The sequence below is a fragment of the Dermacentor andersoni genome, chromosome 1 (genome assembly GCF_023375885.2).
Source record: "Dermacentor andersoni chromosome 1, qqDerAnde1_hic_scaffold, whole genome shotgun sequence".
NCBI classification, from domain to species: Eukaryota; Metazoa; Arthropoda; class Arachnida; order Ixodida; family Ixodidae; genus Dermacentor; species Dermacentor andersoni.
In genome coordinates this window covers 145,390,729-145,411,234 of record NC_092814.1, presented here as the reverse complement: position 1 = coordinate 145,411,234, position 20,506 = coordinate 145,390,729, and the positions used below count along the sequence as shown (strand labels likewise).

General features: G+C 43.6%; 1 protein-coding gene across 6 annotated transcripts in view; it reads left to right on the top strand.

Moving 5' to 3' along the window:
• LOC126543373 (venom allergen 5-like) overlaps positions 1-16,793 on the top strand; it is a 368,390-nt gene extending 351,597 nt beyond the window's left edge. For all 6 annotated transcript variants that reach the window (XM_055062115.2, XM_055062111.2, XM_055062114.2 and 3 more), the window contains one exon: positions 16,621-16,793. The gene's annotated coding sequence lies outside the window, so the exon portion shown is untranslated. The remainder of the gene's footprint in view (positions 1-16,620) is intronic.
• Positions 16,794-20,506: the final 3,713 nt, after the last annotated feature.

Sequence of the window (20,506 nt, the reverse complement as noted above, 5' to 3'; positions counted from 1 at the left end):
AGGTTGGGTCTCAATTTTCTTCTCTATGCTTTTTGCTATCTCTGCTATTTCGTTTCCATTCCTTTTAAAGTATTTTACTGCTGTTGCTTCATGTCTTGCGCCGGTATCTCTCCCAAAGATAAGGTTATACGTTTAATATCATTCCCCAAGCTATCTCTGTTAATCTGTCATCATTTGGTCTAGCCGTTCGGAAACCGTTTCTGAGACTAAGGCGTAGTCGATACATGGCTGCGTATTTTCGCATTCCGTGTTACATTCCATGTCCCAAACATTGTACCCGAAATAACTGATATTGTTACGGGGATGTTGGCAGTAGAGAAAGAGTGTATTTACGATATGTACCCAAATGAGCCAGAATACTTAAGATGGCTGACCACCAACAACACGCAGCAGCCAGCGTCCCGCGGTATTTTTCTTCCTCTCTCTACTTTCATCCTTCCATAACAGGACCCCCGGGTGGTGGAGCGCCGTCTCGTCCCATGGTAGGCGAAGAATTGCGAGCTAAGTGTGGCTTCAGTCGCGAAACTTGCAGGATGTCAACAGGCGCCGGACTTCAGGATGCATCCAACTGTAGCGCGAAATCTCGTAATTTACGTCGTTAACTTGACGTAGGACGTCATAAGGCCCTCTGTAGTGAGAGAGAAGCTTTTGGGAGAGGCCAACCCGATGACATGGTGACCAAAGGAGCACCCAAGCACCAGACGCGAACTTAACATCGCGATGGCACCGGTCATAACGCTCTTTTTGTATATGCTGCGAGGCTAATAAACGAGATCGGGCGACTTGACGTGCCATGTCAGCGAGATAGACGACTTCACGAGCGTACTCAGTTGCAACACGTGGCACAGAAGGGAGGATGGTGTGAAACAGCAATCTGGGGTCGTGACCATACAAAAAATAAAAGGATGAATATCATGCGGTGTCATGTCGGGACGAGCTGTACGCGAACGTCACGTAGGTCAGCGTTGCGTCCCAGTCACGGTCATCGTTGGAAGCGTACATCGACAGCATCTCTGCAATTGTTCGGTTGAGGCATTCCGTAAGACCGTTCGTTTGTGGGTGGTAGGAGGTGGACACCTTGTGCTCAGTGGCACAAGAGTGGAGGAGGTCGTCAACAACTCAAGACAAGAACGAGCGGCCGCGGTCTGTAAGTAACTGTCGAGGTGCACCGTGGTGGAGAATGACGTCGTGGAGGAAAAAATCGGCCACGTCAGTTGCGCAACTAGTCGGCAGCGCCTTTGTTATCGTGTAGCGTGCCGCGTAATCAGTAGCGACGGCGATCCACTTGTTCCCTCTTGTCGTCGTCGGAAAAAGGCCAAGCAGGTCAAGGTCTACACGAAAGAACGGTTCAGGGGGAACTTCAATTAGATGGAATCATCCGACAGGTGGCGGGGGAGGTTTCTTCCGGCCCTGACACAATTCGCAAGTTGTTACATAACGACGCACATAGCAGTAGAGACCCGGCCACAAGAGTCGGCGTCGTACGCGGTCGTATCAAAACTCCAAGGTGCCCCGCCGTCGGTGCATCGGGAAGTTGTTCGAGAGCGACGGATCGCAGATGACGAGGAAGGACAAGGAGCAACTCAGGGCCGTCAGGGGGGATATCGCGGCGGTAGAGGATGCCGTAGTGCAGCACGAACATGCGGCACTTGCCGTCAGTGCTTCCAGATTGCACTCCGGCGATGATGGACTGTAAGGATTTGTCGCGTTGTTGTTCAGCGCGCATCTCGGTCATGTCAGTAAAAGCCATCACGCAGGTCATCGGACACTGCGCAGCAGGATCAGGGGGATCCACGGGGTGACGAGAGAGGCCGTCAACGTCTTTGTGGAGGCATCCAGTCTTGTAATTGGCAACGAACAAAAATTCATGGAGCCGCAAAGCCCAGCGACCAAGCCACCCTGTTGGGTCCCGGAGGGAAGACAACCTGCAGAGTGCGTGGTGGTTTGTAACAGACGAAAATGTGCGGCCGTACAAATATGGCCGGAACTTGGCGACAGCCCAAACTAAAGCCGAGCACTCCCGCTCGGTGATGGAGTAATTTCTCTCCGCAGGTTACAGCAGGTGGCTGGTGTAAGCTATCACGCACTCAGTATCATTCTGCTGTTGGGCGAGAACAGCACCGATGCCATGGCCGCTTGCATCAGTGTGGACTTTGGTCGGTGCAGATGGAGGAAAGTGGACAAGCATGGGAGGAGTGGTCAGAAATCCAATGAAAGCGGCGAACACGTGAGCTTGCTCAGGGCCACATGAGAACGGCGTGTTCATCTTTAGAAGATCTGTTAAAGGCCGTGGAACGTCGGCGATGTTTTTGACGAAATGGCGAAAGTAAGAACACAGGCCGACGAAGCAGCGCACGTCAGAAGCAGAACGTGGCACAGGGAAACTGCGTACGGCGCGAACTTTTTCCGGATCCGGTTGGACACCGGATGCGTCAGCGAGATGCCCAATACAGTCTCCAACTGTCCGAATTGACAGTTGGAGGCCGGCGTTTCGGAAGACCTCAATAATGGCAGCGAGTCGGGTAAAGTGGCTGCCGAACGTTGGAGAAAGAGCAATAACGTCGTCAAGGTAACAGAGACAGGTGGTCCATTTGTAGCCTCGCAGAAGAGAGTTCATCATACGTTCAAATGTCGCAGGAGCATTGCATAGGCCAAAGGGCATGACTTTGAACTGATATAAGTCATCCGGCGTGATGAAGACCGTTTGCTTGCGCTATTTCATCAACTGAAATCTGCCAGTAGCCGGATCGAAGATTGATGGACGAGAAGTATTTAGCTCCGTGCAAGCAGTCCAAGGCGTCATCGATGCGTGGCAGTTGGTAGACGTCTTTTAGGGTGATCTTGTTTAAATGGCGATAATCGAAGCAAAAACACGAGGTACCATTTTTTTTTTCACGAGGACTACAGGTACATTGGTGCACTGCATTGTCAAGGGCAAATATGCTGCAAATGAATTCTTGAACATTCGCACTGTCAAGAGAAGTAAAAAAATGTATTTTTTCATGAATAAATATACTCGTATGTCCCAAAACATTGTACCCGAAATAACTGATATTGTTAGGGGGATGTTGGGAGTATAGAAAGAGTGTATTTTCAATATATATACAAGGTGAGCCACAGTAGTTAAGATGGCTGACCAACAACGCGCAGCAGCCAGCGTGCCGCGATCTTCTTCCTCTCTCTTCTTTGATCCTTCCGTAACAATATGAATGCTTCCATGTTTTTGTTTATTTAATGAGCAAAGAAAATATCACACGAACTTTAAGACTATATTAGTTCGAAACCAGCAACACAGTGCATGCCGCTGATATGAAAAATGTAAAGGCCATGAAATGAACAAGTTGTGAAGTATTTTAATGAAACTTCGTCCTTCAAGAACCTTGTTTATATTTTTGTAGAAATACGACGGCCAGGGAAAAATCTCAGTGACATTGTCCTTTGTTTCAATGTATTGCGCAGGAGAAGCTGTCACCGGTCGTGTATTGTAAGTAATCGCACTGAAATTATAGTCGCAACACAGAGCACATCTATAAAGCAGGAGTTCAGCAAAATATACGAGGGCGAGTCAAATGAAAGTGAGCCAATGCGGATATATGACTAACGCATTCTTTATTTAAAAGCAGTCTTCATGACCATTTAGACATTTGTCCCACTGACTAACGAGTCGCGTGATTCCCGTCTTATAAAACTCCTTGGATTGCTGCTTCAAAAGTCTGTAACTGACTCTTTCACGTCATCGTCCGAGATGAATCTGGTTCCCATGAGCTATATTTTTAATTGCCCCAAAATGTGGAAGTCGCAAGGCGACGGGCATGGGCTGTATGGCAGATGTTCCCCAACAAAAATGAGTTTAGACTGCCTATAGAAAGTTTATAGACTTTTTATAGACGACCTTGCCTTTTTATAGATTTGGTCTTTTGTTGATACAAAGTCTATAGACTGTTTATAGACGAAAGTCCATAAGGTTTCTATTTATTTTTGTCTATTAAGATTCTATAGACCATCTATAGAAAAGAGTCGATAAGATGTTTGTGTCTTTTTGTCTGTTTCCTCTATAGTCTGTCTACAGACGAAAGTCAATACAGTCTATTTACTTTTGTCCATTCTTTGCCTATAGACGAGAGTCGATAACGTGTACGTTTCCTTTTGTCTATTCCTAGTCTACGTAGTTCTTCACACACACACACACACACACACACACGCACACACACACACACACACACACACACACGCACACATATATATATATATATATATATATATATATATATATATATATATATATATATATATATATATATATATATATATAGGGTGTCCCAGTTAACTTGGACCAAGATTTTAAAAATACCCAAGAGCTCTAGAGAAATAGTACCGACTGCATAGTAGCCGTAGTCGAATGTACTTACGGCCAGAATTTTACGGCCAGTGCACGGGTTGGGCCGAGATTAACGACTTTTGTCTGTAGTCAATCTATAGACGGCATGTAAACCTGAAACAATAAGAATTTTTGAGTACCGGCTGTTTTCTACCTAATCTCACGCCTTACCACAATCGGTATAGGGACAGTTCGCACAAGTTAACATGACCATTGGTGACGTACCACCCTATGACCTTCACCGACGGCGATATAGGAAACCGTGGAAAATAATTCCAATTCCAAAGAAGTATACCGGGTGTTTCACTTAATTTGAGCCAGACTTTAAAATATGCAAATGCTACGTAGCTGGAGAGAACCAAGGTAATGTTTGCCGTCGCTTGGAGATACTCAGATTATTTTTTGCATTCCCCCTGATTAGATAATTAGTGTTAATTAATTTCTGAATTAGTATAAATAGATTATAATTCTCAATGATAATATTGCAGAGCAACATGAGAAACTCCCGATACAGCTTTCTGTTGCGCAATACGTGCCTCATAGAAGTGTTTTTCCTAGCGTGAAGAAGCCCGCTATCCGCGATCACACGCAATCTGCCTCGAGCGGTCAGTCGCGCAGCAACATATATATATATATATATATTTACCAATACGCTCAGCCCCCTTGCGAGGGTCCTTACGGAGAGGGTTATGAAAAAATATAAAAGAAAAGAACGTGTGTAATAATCACAAACACAGAATAAATCGGAATCAAGCGGCGCACTCGCACAGATAGTCATCCAGAGTTTGTTTGAATTGGGACAGATCAGTATGTTCCACTACACACATCGGTAACTTGTTCCACATTTCAATCACAGTGGGGAAGAAGGAGTACCTGAATGTATTAGTGTGAGCGGTATAAGCTTGGATACATCGATTATGGTTGGTTCTGCAGCTGCGTTTGCCAGGTGCCAGTATGTATGTTTCCGTCCTAATATTTATTTGGGCTTGGACTATTTGGAATAATAATTTCAATCGATTTTGTGTCTACGCGCTTCTAGCAGGTCCAGTTTAGAAAAATGGAGCATTTCTGTGACTGAATCAGTACTTCGATATCGGGAGCATATAAAGCGCACCGCGTACCTCTGAATTTTCTCTAGTTGTTTCTTCAAATAACTTTGGTGAGGGCTCCATACCTATGACCCGTACTCAAGAAGTGGCCTTACAAAAGTTTTGTAAGCGGTGAGTCGTACATCACATGTAGCACCCTCCAACTTTTTTCGCAAGAAAAATAAGCTCCCGTATGCTTTTGAACAAAGACTGTTGATATGTATGCTCCACGATAAGTTTTCTGCTATCGTTATTCCCAGGTATTTAAACTGGCTAGTTTTCATCAGACACTTGTCACCAATAGTGTATATGTGTATATGTTGATTTAGAATAATTTATTTCCATACTCCATTTGTTGCACCATCCGGTTAACGCCTTTAGACAGTTATTATGGTTAAGTTGGTATGCCGTGTTTCGTACTGTAAAATAAAGTAAACAGTCATCCGCGAAAAGTTTAAGATGTACATCTTGTTCCATCACAGCAGAAATGTAATTAATATACACCAAAAATAAAAGCGGTCCCAGGACAGATCCCTGCCGGACACCTGAGAGTACTGCCAGTGAGCCGGAGACATGACCATTCATTCTGACCACCTGGTTGCGATTCGTTAAGTATGCTTTAATCCATTTTATTATAGTGGTCTTAAGGCCTGTTATCTCCAGTTTGTAAATAAGATTTTTGTGTGGCACCTTGTCGAAGGCCTTGGCAAAATCTATGGCGATGACGTCAATCTGCTCTCTGGCATCAATCGCCATTGCGAAATCATGAATTGTCTCTACGAGTTCTGTGATAGTGGAAAGGCCTGTTCTGTATCCATGCTGGTATGGGTAAAGTAAAGAATTATTTTCTAAATGGCGAATGATATGCTTAGCTCTTATGTGTTCCAAAAGTTTACAAAAAATGGATGTTAAGGATATAGGCCGGTAATTATTCACTATTGTTCGATTTCCGCCTTTAAACACTGGGATACTTATTGCACTGCGCCAATCTTGGGGTACAGAATGACTTTGCAATGATTTTTGAAATATAAGTGTCAAGTAACGCGACGCCCATTCAGCATATCCTTTAAGAAACTGGGTCGCTATGTCATCTGGTTCATACGCTTTCTTTTGCATCTAAATTCAATAGCTTCTGAAATACGCCCTCCTGTGTAATTGTGATGTCATCCATTTTGCTAGGCTCTGTGCTTTCTGAACTAACATAGATGTCATCATCTTTCGTGGTGAACACAGAATGAAAGAAGTGATTGAAGTGCTCTACAATATCTTTTTTGTTTATCAGAACTTGATCTTATTTCCTGATTTCCTGTACCTCTTCTTTTCTATCACTGAAGTATAGCCAAACTTTTGCGGTGATGTTCTGAGGAAGCGGCTAAGCGTGCCACTGAAGATTTTTTTTTCAGAATCGTGCAGGGCTTGCTTCAACTCCGCTCGAAGTCGCGAAACCTGAGTAGATTTATTTTTGCTTTTACGTAGCCTTTTTATTTTTCTTGTCATATGAATTATGTTCCTGGTTATCCAGGGGCTTCGGTGCTTTGTATTCTTTACGCGTTTAGGGATATAGGTGTCCTCGCAGTGTTCTACTGTTTTAGTATGGAAATCAATTTCAAAGTCAGCAAACGCAGAATCCAGGTAGTCAAGGATGGAAACATCATCCGTGCGTCCAAAATCCTTAATGCGTACAGGGATGTAGGGCCTGAAACAAACACTTGTTCCCACTGTGATTGTAACAATAATCATCTTGTGGTCAGAGATACCATTTGCAACGATAACAGTATAAGCACCTATTTTATCTGACACAAACACCAGATCCAACAATGACTGCGATGTGGCCGTTACTCGTGTGTGTTCTTGTGGAATTCGGTTTAGATTATATATGAACATAAGTTCCAATAGCTTCTCTACTATAGATGAATCGGGGCCAACAGTACATGGGTTTTGCCACTCTATGTGATGAAGATTAAAATCGCCGGTTAATAATAATCTCGCGTCTGCTTTGACGTTAGCATACATTATATATATATATACAGTATATTCCAGTGAACTTGGACCAAGATTTTTAAAAAACCCAAGAGCTCTAGAGAAATCGTACCGACTGCATAGTAGTGACAGCCGTATATACTTACGGCCAGTATTTTTATCATCACAAAGTATAACATAATTAAATAATTTTAATTAGGAAACTTTTTAATTATTGCTTGAATCGCAAACATATCAATTACAAAGTTGTAGGGCACCTCAAAAAACCTCCGAATCAAGCACTTGTTTAGTGCTCAACTTTGCCTCGTTGGTTCTTCCGAGAAAAAAAAACAAAAGCGCGCGAAAAATCCAAAATACGAAATATATACGCGCTCGTGCGCAGCTACTCAAGCGCTCCCAAGCGAATAGCCACTCAGGCACGGCTTTACTAGCGGCGGCAGCTCGATACAGGGCTTCACGCTATGTGATGGCCGCGGGATCGAGAGAACACGCCGGTGACACGTCGATATGCGTAGCGGAGCCTTGTACGAAGTGGCGATAAGAGAATGCAGGCATATATATTTCAAGGGTTGCTTGTGGGCGCTTGAGTATCGGCGTGCGAGCGTGCATCTATTTCGTATTTCACGTATTTCGCGGGCTTTTGCTTTTTCTTGGAAAAACAGCCAGGAACACTTCAGTACGAAATGAATGCTTGATTCGGTCGTTATTTAAGGTGCCCTACAACATCTTAATATTTTTGCGATTCAAGACATAATGAAAGATGTCACTAATTAAAAGCAATTAACGAAATAATATTCGTGATGAAAAAAATACTGGCGGTAAGTAAATACGACTGCCACTACTATGCCGTCGGTACGATTTCTCTAGAGCTCCTCGGTTTTTAAAAAATCTGGGTCCAAGGGTACTGGATCGCGGGTCGCGGGATTACACTTCAGGGAACTGAAGCGTAATCGCTGATCGCGGGTTTCACGCTCGGAAAAACACTTCTATGGAGAACGTGTTGAGCAACAGAAAGCTGTATCGGGAGTTTCTCATGTTTCTCTACAATTTCATCATTGAGAATTTTCGTCTTATTATAATAACTAAGAAATTAATTAACACTAACTATCTAATCAGAGGGAATGCAAAAATTAATCTGAGTATCTCTAAGCGACAGAAAACAACAGTACCTTGGTTCTTTCCAGCTACGTAGCATTTGCATATCTTAAAGTCTGGCTCAAATTAAGTGAAACACCCGGTATACTTCTTTGGAATTGGAATTATTTTCCACGGGTTCCTATATCGCCGTCGGTGAAGGTCATAGGGTGGTACGTCACCAATGGTCATGTTAACTTGTGCGAACAGTCCCTATACCGATTGTTGTAAGGCGTGAGATTAGGTAGAAAACAGCCGGTACTCTAAAATTCTTATTGTTTCAGGTTTACATGCCGTCTATAGACTGACTACAGACAAAAGTCGTTAATCTCGGCCCAACCCAAGTACGCTGTAACCAAGCGCAGGTACCGATGGATAATACGGAGCTGCGTTTGATATAAGCCACTGAAGTTTTACACTGTTGAGATTGCTGTAGAGCTTATTTGTAGACTTTATTATACACATGGTGTCCACCTCCGCATTTGTTCACCACATGATACAATCTACGTAGTCGCTCTCGGCAATCACAAGACAGTCTTCGCAGTTGTCATAGCATGACTGTTGCGGCAGTAGAATAAAGAAAGCAAAACGCCGATCAAACGTGATAATAGATGTTATGAACGCCAACTTTAGCTACAAGTGGATTCCAAAGAGGCATCAAGCTAACAGCACAGAGACTCGTAATGTTCGTAGCTGACAACGCAGACTTTGTGAGTGTGCGATGAACCGATGTCGCGCATGTGGTGTGCACGTTGTGTGTCGTCCGATTCTCAGATACGCTTCAAATTGTCGTCATATCTTCGCTGCATCACTAACATCGGGTGGTCTTTCGTTTACTGATATCCTGCACTATAAAGTCATCAAAGTTTCTAATTCACCTAAAAAAATTGGAGGACGCTTAAGCTTCGCCTTCAAGAGTGAAACGCGACAGCGTTCCCGTGGACCCGCCAAGGGGTGCAAGACAATGCGCTACGGCGCAGCGATCACTTACGAGATGCCCCGCATCGCACTTTGCACCCACCAATCACGCGGTGAGCGTCGAGCAACGCAGCGTTCGGCGCGGCAACGAAACGTGCGCCTGAGCAAGCGGAACGAACCAAGGAACTCGGTGTCTCGGAGGGGGAAACGATCTACGCCAGCCAAACGTCGTGATCGGCACGGGCGGAGAGATATATAGAGTGATCTAAAGAAAGGAAGGACGCTTGATTCTTCAGCCCGTGAGAGAGCACGGCGAAGCGTCGTCAGGGGAGAGGGAGTCGGGGCCGCGACGCGCCTCTCACCGGTTCCCGCACAGCCCCAATGCGCGCGTGGCGCGCCAATTGTCGGGGCAGCGCCGTACATTGAGAGGAGGGGGTCTTCTGTGTTTGCCGCAAGATGGCTCTGCGTGTGCGGAAAGCGCAGAAGAAATGTAGCGGAAACGTACTTCGCTACTCGTGCAACTGCAACTTCTGTAAGTTACATGCTCATAATTACCGATATACACCGCAGTACAACTTTCTACGGCGCGTTTCTAAGACAACACCGCATTCACTAGAGGCGCTTTTGTACCGCTTTGAAGCATCGAACTCGTGGCTGAGTGGTAGCGCCTCCGCCTCACACTCCGGAGACCCTGGTTCGATTCCCACGCAGCCCATGTTGCAAGTTGTTTTTATTTATAAATTGCCTGCCGGGATTTTTCGCTCACGGCCAACGCCGCGGACGCCGACACCGGCTTTTCTGCGACACCAGCTCCTTAACGCTGTCGCGTTAATATGTGCCAAATCCTCTAATCCCACCGAGTATTTCGCAGGTGGTATGTCGGCGCGGCCACGCATATGAGTTCGTCGCTGCTGTACTGATTGCTTTGACCTATCATCGGAACAGAAAATTTGCACTAACATATGTGCGGATATCAAACTTGGCGATACGCTAGAAGATATGCTACAAATGCACTGTACTACTCATCGTGGCTGTCGATAATGCAAGCGCCTCTGGGGCCCTGTAACGACTTTTACAAACAGCGCATTCAACCTTGTGTGCGTTCCACTGTCACACGATAGCCCCATAGTGTTTGTAATACAACTTGCCCAGCGCATTACCTTCATCCATGAAACAAAAAAAAAAAGAGAAATGGAAAACAAAACCAACCCGTTGACTGCGCATGGTGCGCAGAGAGAGAGATAAAGAGACAAAACAAAATGGAAAAGGCACCCGGACTTCTCGGAGCACGCACGCCCTCGGCGGCCGGCTCCGGCGCATGCGCAATGGAGGTGCGCCACCTTTCCGCGTCAATTTGAATTCTCAACGAGTGCGCCAGGCACGTAAACGCTTGTAGCGGTGTGCGGTGTCTGCCTGAGCCTTGGTGTCTGTGCATGCGTATCTTCTTTGTGGCATCACACATGAACTACACGGAACGGTAAGTTTTTGGTAAGATGTTTTCCGCCAAAGCTCATGATTAGGTGAGCGAATTTCCTAGTGCCAACCGGCTGCATGTAGTGCAGGCGACTCCGGCATAGTATCGGTTTGTCGTATTCATGATTTGAAAACGCGCTCTTGTTCTCACTTCTAGTATACGAACGTTTTACGGCAAGCGATCACTCACGCTTGTTGATTTTAGCGTCATAGTTGATGTGCGTAAAAAGGAAAGTATACCATGTTTTAACTTGATACTGTGCTGCCACTAAGCGGATTGTGTGTTTTGGGCAGCCAATGTGGTAGATCTCATTTCGTGGCGCTCGATCCGGCCGCCATGAAGGCTGCGCTGCATGTGTAGTGGAATTCTCGTGACACGCTTTACGTATATATCTCGAAATCGTGTTAGCATGAACAATTTTGAAACAGAGACGGATAATTGAATAAATGCTAGCGTACTCAGATGAAAGGCCGTGTTTGCGGGGCATGTATCAGCAGTATGTGTGCTGCCGTTTTCGTATAGCTTAAATGTAGCAGTATTTTTAAGGTTCCTGACAACCAATGTAAACAATATTAGGAAGTTACCGCAAGCAAAACACGAGATGAAGAAATATCTAGATTCACCCAATCTAAATATATGCAACCACAAAATATTTTGGAGCATGAAACCTGCTATAAGCTCAGTCACTCGTACCTTCGCAACTTATCCGAGAAAATTAGAGAACAATAATTTAGTCGCTCGGGCAAGCATCTTTACACGTTTCAAACTGAAGACATTGCGTTTTACGATAGTTGGAAGGTTACTTTTTTTTTGTCTCTTTTATAAACAGCTTAGCAGCAGAAGTTATCTTTCGGGCTATTCGAACAGCCTTAAGCGGCTTTCAATGCTTCGGCGTTATGCAGTTTAAGTGCTGTTAATCACTAGGCAGCTGCTGGCGCAGATTCGGATTGTGCCAATCGTGCATTGTATGAAGCCCTTGTCGTGCGTAATAAGTGTACCTGTTTTCGTTACTGTATACTACATGCGCTGTACAAAAGAAAAAAAGAGCCAGATTATGCCTTTGGTGGTCTTTTCTAAGTAGATAACGCACAGATTATTCAAATAATTTAGTGGACATTGCACTTGTTTTACCCTTATCAACATACCTAAGAGATGGTAACATGTTTTAGCTGATAAGTAACCTTAGCAAGGCTTAGGGGCTTAACAGAGAGACGAGAACTAGGAGTTGGATTCCTGATAAATAACGATACAGCTGGTAACATACAGGAGTTCTATAGCATTAACGAGAGGGTGGCAGGTCTTGTTGTGAACCTAATAAGAGGTACAAATTGAAGGCAGTACAGGTCTACGCCCCCAAAATCTAGTCATGATGACCAGCAAGTCGAAAGCTTCTATGAAGACGCGGAATCGGCGATGGCTAAAGTTAAAACAACATACACTAACCGATGGGCGACTTCAATGACAGGATAGACAAGAAGCAGGCTGGAGACAAGTCAGGGGGGGGAATATGACATAGGTTCTAGGAATAGCAGGAGAGAGTTATTAGTAGTTTGCAGAACGGAATAATATGCAGATAATGAATACCTCCTTCTGCAAGCGGGATAGCTGAAAGTGGACGTGGAGGAGCCCGAATGGCGAGACTAGAAATGAAATAGAGCTCATACTCCGCGCTAACCCTGGCATCATACAAGATGTAGACGAGTTCGGCAAGGTGCGCTGCAGTGACCATAGGATGGTAAGAACTCGAATTAGCCTAGACTTGAGGAGGGAACGGAAGAAACTTGTACATAAGAAGCCGATCAATGAGTTAGTGGTAAGAGGGAAAATAGAGGAATTCCGGATCAAGCTACAGAACAGGTGTTCGGCTTCAACTAAGGAAGAGGACCTTAGTGTTGAAGCAATGAACGACAATCTTATGGGCATCATTAAGGAGTGGGCAATAGAAGTCGGTGGTAACTTCGTTAGACAGGATGCCAGTAACCTATAGCAGGAGACGAAAGATCTGATTAAGAAATGTCAATCTATGAAAGCCTCTAAACCTACGGCTAGAATAGGACTGGCCGAACTTTCCAAGTTAATCAACAAGCGTAAGACAGCTCACATAAGGAAGTATAATATGGATAGAATTGAACATACTCTCAGGAACGGAGGAAGCCTAAAAGCAGTGAAGAAGAAACTAGGAATTGGCAAGAATCAGATGTATGCGTTAAGAGACAAAGCCGGCAATATCATTACTAATATGGATGAGATAGTTCAAGTGGCTGAGGAGTTCTATAGAGATTTATACAGTACCAGTGGCACCCACGACGATAATGGAAGAGAGAATAGTCTAGAGGAATTCGAGATCCCACAAGTAACGCCGGAAGAAGTAAAGAAAGCCTTGGGAGCTATGCAAAGGGGAAGGCAGCTGGGGAGGATCAGGTAACAGCAGATTTGTCGAAGGATGGTGGGCAGATTGTTCTAGAGAAACTGGCCACCCTGTATACACAATGCCTCATGACCTCGAGTGTACCGGAATCTTGGAAGAACGTTAACATAATCCTAATCCATAAGAAAGGGGACGCCAAAGACTTGAAAAATTATAGACCGATCAGCATACTGTCAGTTGCCTACAAACTATTTACTGAGGTAATCGCAAATAGAATCACGAACACCTTAGACTTCTGTCAAGCAAAGGACCAGGCAGGATTCCGTAAAGGCTACTCAACAATAGACCATATTCACACTGACAATCGGGTGATAGAGAAATCTGCGGTATATAACCATCCTTTATATATAGCTTTCATTGATTACGAGAAAGCGTTTGATTCTGTCGAAACCGCAGCAGTCACGGAGGCATTACGGAATCAGGGTGTAGACGAGCCGTATGTAAAAATACTGAAAGATATCTATAGCGGCTCCACAGCCACCGTAGTCCTCCATAAAGAAAGCAACAAAATCCCAATAAAGAAAGGCGTCAGACAGGGAGATACGAACTCTCCAACGCTATTCACAGCGTGTTTACAGGAGCTATTCAAAGACCTGGATTGGGAAGAATTGGGTATAAAATTTAATGGAGAATACCTTAGTAACTTGCGATTCGCTGACGATATTGCCTTGCTTAGTAACTCAGGGGACCAATTGCAATGCATACTCACTCACCTGGAGAGGCAAAGCAGAAGGGTGGGTCTAAAAATTAATCTGCAGAAAACTAAAGTAATATTTAACAGTCTCGGAAGAGAACAGCAGTTTACGATAGGTATCGATGCGCTGGAAGGGGTAAGGGAATACATCTGCTTAGGGCAGGTAGGGACCGCGGGTCCGGATCATGAGACTGAAATAACCAGAAGAATAAGAATGGGCTGGGGTGCGTTTGGCAGGCGTTCTCAGATCATGAACTGCAGGTTGCCATTATCCCCCAAAGGAAAAGTGTATAACAGCTGTGTCTTACCAGTACTCACCTACGGGGCAGAAACCTGGAGGCTTACGAAAAGGGTTCTACTTAAATTGACAACGACGCAACGAGCTGTGGAAAGAATAGTGATCGGTATAACGTTAGGGGATAAGAAAAGAGAGAACAAACGTGAGTTAATGACATCTTAGTTGAAATCAAGAAAAAGAAATGGGCATGGGGAGGATATGTAATGAGGAGGGAAGTTAACCGATGGTCATTAAGGGTTACGGACTGGATTCCAAGAGAAGGAAAGCTAGCAAAGGGCGGCAGAAGGTTAAGTGGGCGTATGAGATTAAGAAGTTTGCAGGGACAACACGGCCACAATTAGCACATGACCGGGGTATTTGGAGAAGTGTGGGAGAGGCCTTTGCCCTGCATTGGGCGTAGCCAGGCTGCTGATGATCAACTTTATCAATACGCGCCCATTCACGTGCGTTACTGAAAGTGGGGCAAATGTATTTATCTCAAAGTATGAGAAAAGAGACATTGCAGACGGTTCTACGCGGAAATTGCAATTTTTAACGTGATCGTCCAAAACCGCAGTGACTATTCTAAGCATGTTGGTATGGCACGGGCATATTGCATTAACACTCGAAAACTGTGCACAATCTAGCCGGGTATCTTTGTTTCAGCAATTATTATTACACGAATCGTTTGGGATTCTCGCATTTGTTTTGTTTTGATAAGTACACTGTGTGTCACGTGAACCTGTCTTGAAACGAAACGTACCGTTCCTGGCCCCGGCGACTATTACGGTTGTCTAACTGCTCATCATACTGTAACATAACGAAACACCATAGTGGTACTCATTCATATTGCCATGTAGTCTTTAGTCAGAGGTAAACCAACTAGAGACATAAGTGATGAGAGCAAAATATATATAAAACTACTATTGAACCGTAAAAATAACTCATTGACTACTTTTCCCTCACATTGTTGCATTTGCTGTACGTGTCTGTCTCGGTGTCCTTGTCTTCTGTGCTGTGCTCGTGTGGCCATCAATTACGAACTTGCCCAAGCCCTTGTCAGCTTTATTAAACAAGGGATTGAATTCATTTCTTCGAATACTGCATGTCAGGTGACTGAAGTGTTATTCGTTTTATCTAAATATTATGGACTGGCAGTACTTGCCAAGCATTAAACCCCAATAGTTTTTTTATTGCACTTAAGCTTCGGGTGTCATAGATTGCCAGGGAATTTTCATGAAAACAGCCAGGGAAGGCTTGGAAAAAGATGGGGGAATTTTAAAATGACCACATAGGTATGCTGTCTTGTTATATGTCATACAAATTTTCCAGAGAATTTCTCTATTAAATATATTTTTCAAACGATTCATGTCATAAAAAAGTGAGGCAAATTGGTCCCATTTATTGAAAAAAGAATGAAAGTCAAGCATGCTGACATGGCATTTCTTACTTAATTTTTTTTGCTCCTGAACCTCTAAATACTAGAAAAATTACTCATGTTTGAGAGCACCTTAAATAATTTACTGTCATAGCATTAATTCAAACTATAGTTTCGGTTTTGTTTCCTAGGAGGTGCATATCTGTCGTGCCATGACACAAAGTGCTCGCGTGGTATTTGGGGTGCTCATGTGGTATACCTAACTTGCAAACGTGTTAGCATGCCCAAGAGGCCTCATTATCTGTAAGAAACTAAGCGACAATATCAATACAATCAATCCATCTGCCTTCTGTTGAAGGTATTGTCAATGACTTATTCATTTAGGAGTATGAGAAGGACATTAAAATGTGCATTAAGGAAAATAAATTACAAAATTAGGCATGATACTGTCAATACTCTAGTCACTGTTCTGAGCATATCCCTCTGCGCGGGCATATTTAATTACCAGCCAAAAAATGTACAGACAGTCTAACTCGGTAACGTTGTTTCAGCAATTGATATAGAGATCATTTGGGATAATTACAATGACATGTCATATATGAACTTGTCTTAAAAGCAAGATACTGTTGCTGCAGCAGCAGCAGCAGTTGGGACTGTTTAATTCTTCATCATGCCATAAAATGAAACATTGCATAATAGTACTGATTTGTATTCACAAGCAGCCTTTACTCATACTTAAACCGCATTGAGTATTGACTTAAATGGTTTCAGTGAGTATATGGAGCTGCTTAATGAACATTATTGAACTTAATGAACTTAATGAACTTAATTGTTATTTTTGCCTCACATTGCTGCACCTACTTATTTGCAGCATACACTTGGAGCATCTTTGGAACACATGACACGAAGGTCAAGGCCGGCCTGGCGCCCTTGCTTGCCAAGAGGAAGTAGTGCGCAAATGTGTAAATTGTCTCTTTCGATCATGGCGTGAGACCTGCATTTGAAGAAAATTAATATATCGCGCAATAAAAAGACTTAATTCAATGCCGGTGCACGTGTTTTCTTTTTTGCATTGCATGATTCAGCATTAGTGAAATTGCTTGAATTTCTTTTTTTCTGTTTATGCGACATGTGAGATTGCAGCTGGTTCAGGAGCATTATTAAGCTATAGACATTATTGCGTAAGTACAGATTAGAAGCAACACGTGAACATACGTAGTATACATAAAAAAAATGTTTTGCCGCTATATGTAAACAGAAATGTAAACTAGCAGATGGCTAGCAGATTTCGTTCAACCTGATGCATTGCATGCAACTCTAATAATTGTTTAAATGCGCTCGTGCACAAATACTCAACAGTCTTGCATAAAGATTCACGGCTACAGGCATTTAAGATTTTTCGACTGCTTCCATCCGCATGCATAATTTTCGATGTACAGTTCCCTGGGCATGTTCCCATATGCATGCTGGATGCAGTACATATTTATAGACATTTCCAATAGACTGCTTATTAACAACCCCAGCAGCGAGTGCTTACACTCTAAAACAAAATTACACGCTTTGGGTCGTACCTTGCCACACAACAACAAAGGACATCTGTCTTTTCCGAATTTCCTTTCTTTAACTCTGCGAGCCCAGTACTTCCCAGTAACGAGCGGCATGCGCGTTATCAGCATGACATAGCATTCCCGACAGGAAAATAGCGGGCGCGGCGTTTTGAGGAAAGGAAACGCAAGCAAGTCAGATGACGATTATTGTTGCGTAGCAGATATACATCCCAAAGGGTGTACCTTTGTCTAAGAGTGTATATGTAATCGAAACGTATTTGGCAAAATCTATGGCTTACATAGCTGGTATATAAAGTGTCGATCCCAGCTGTTTTAGCCAATCTGGGCAATGAAAATAAAAGATTAAGAAGAACACGGTGCAAGATATGTTATGATAAAAAGACCTACTGGTCATATCTCTGACGACTGAACGCCATAAGTCTTAAATTCAGATCTTACTGGACCGTCTTTTTTTACATTATTCTTCGTTGAACAGCACTGAATTTATGTTAGCTCGGACACCCTGTATTGACATTAATAGACAAATCCTGTAAGGCTAAAGTCTATGCATTAGCTATAGACCTATCTGCAGGAATTGTCTACAGACAGTCTATGGACTTATGACCTTACGCTTTTTCTAGACTAGTCTAAAAAATGTGAGTCCTTAGACACTCCATAAACTGTCTATAGCTTGATGAAAATTCATGTTTGTAGACAAATGTCTGCAGAATGTCTATGAGAAAAGTGTATAGGAATATACAGTTCTACTTTTGTAGACTAAAGGCTATGGAATGTCTATAGACAAATGTCTATAGATATTCCGTAGACATTTGCTTATAGACATTTTGTAGATTTCAGTCTACAAAAGTAGAACTGCTGTATAGAGTTCTATTTTTGTAGACTGAAGTGTTTAAAATGTCTATGAGGAAATGTCTTTAGATTATATATAGACAATTGTCTACAGTCATTTTCCTGACATTTGTCTACAAACGTGAATTTTCATTAGTCTATAGACAGTCTACAGAGTGCCTGTAGACTTAGACATTTTATTGAAAAGTCTATGAAAAGTGTATGGCCATGAATGTATAGACTGTCTATAGACCAATCTAAACAAATGTCTATAGACCGTCTATGGACACTTATCCATAGACAGCCTATACATATTTATCTATAGACATTCTATAGACTTCAGTGTACGAAAGCACAACTGTAAAAACCTATACACTTTTGTCTCTAGACATTCTGCAGAGATTTGTCTGCAAACGTGTTTTCATTAATCTTTAGAGTCTATAGACAGTCTATAGACCCAGCCTTTTTATAGACTAGTCTAAAGAAATGTCTATAGACAGTCTATAGACTTCATAGACAAATGTCTATAGACTGTCTCTAGACTTTCTATCAAAATTTTTTAAGGGGTTGCGGCGTTTCCCACGTGAACTTTGCTAGTTTTGTGTTAACTACATCGGCGACGTGGGGACGGGCATTGTCATGGAGCAGATGACCCCATTCGTCAATTTTCCAAGTCGTTTGTTCTTGATTGCGAAACGCAGCCGATCCGGCGTTCCACCAGATGGGAAACGATTGATAGTCTCTCCAGGTTTAGCAAATTTGATCAGTAATGGCCCCTGACGATCGAAAAAAAGAAGTAAACAACACGTTTCCGGCGGAAATGATGGCCTTTATTTTCTTTGGGATGGTGAATCTGAATGTTCCCAGTGTAGACATTGCCGTCGTGTTTCAGGCTCGTAGTAGTGGCAGCATGAGACGTACCCGGTCACACTTGCAGACACGAAGTCGTCACCCTCATTGTGATACCGGATCAGATGAGTCAAGGCAGTGCCGAACGTCTCCGTCTTCAGGCGGTCGTTCAAAATCTTGGGCATCCATTGCGCACACAAAAGCCGATAACCGAGACGTTCATGAATTATGGTGTGAGCCGAACCGTGGCTGATGTTCTCAAGCTCTGCCAGTTCATCGATGCTTATCCTCCGTTCTTGTCTAATTAGCTCATCAACCTTTGCAATTGTGTTGGGGGTGATTGCACGGCGGCTTTGGCCCGGTCGTGGATCGCATTTGCAATTTTCAGGTCCTTCTTCGAACCGTTTGCTCCAATGCTTCACAGTGGCCAATGTAATGCAATGTTCAACGTACACGGCAGCCATACGGTGACTAATTTGTTTTTGGGAAACGTTTTCAGCGCTCAAAAACCTCACGACACCACGCTTTTCAACTTTTGGGGCGTCCATTATGTCAGGCAACCATGTTCAACCCAGTGTATGAGAGCAACAAAGAACATTTATCTTCACGCCTGCGTGTCACATTTGTAAATGAGAGATGCCTGTGTGCTATGCGTACGCCTCGCACATAATGAACCGAACCATTATTGCACGGGGTGGGTTGGCTCACTTTCATTTTACTCGCCCTCGTAAATTGGAAATGCGAAGGTACAGCTTGATAAATGGCAGAAAAGTGTCACTGGAAACAAAGTTCACTGCACGCGTATACACAAAACCTCATAACAAGATATTTAAATATACGTATAAGTCTCCAATAAGCTTACATACCTAAGAAAAAGTCACTATATATGACGCATCAAACAAGGCAAATATACATGTTGCGCAATCACAGATTCATAGACCACAGAATCCTAAGGCCCGCCGCGCTGCCTTCACTCCCTCTGACGTATCGCGCGTGACGCAAGGCGGCGCGCCTCTTCCCAGCATTTGTCCCTTGAGCACACAAGACTGAGCTACCATCGTCGGCTCACCCATGCCACCACCACCCTCCTACGCTTTGCCTCGCGCATACAGCATGCGGCGCGCGGTGGCGATGTTATCACCCTTGGACTTAATACGGAACATGAGGGCGACGGCATCGGCAGCAATGCGTATGGAGTGTCCATATAATTGCTATCACAATATTATAATGTGAGTATCCGGCAACTGAAGCGTCCCGCGGCTGATCACTTTGCGCAAAAGAAGTCACAGAATCGAACTTTCACCATGCGACAATTCGCTGTGCCGGAACAATGTTTCTTTTTTTTTTTTGTCCGGCGGGGGTGTACACCGCAATGAAAAAAACCCAAAGGAAAGCGTGTTGTCAACAAGCGAATGCCTACTTTGGGCACGTAATGTGGCTACCGAAGGAATATCGAAGAAAACGTGACACGCTTGGTCCACGGAGAACCATATGCATTCTGCTTGGTATCCT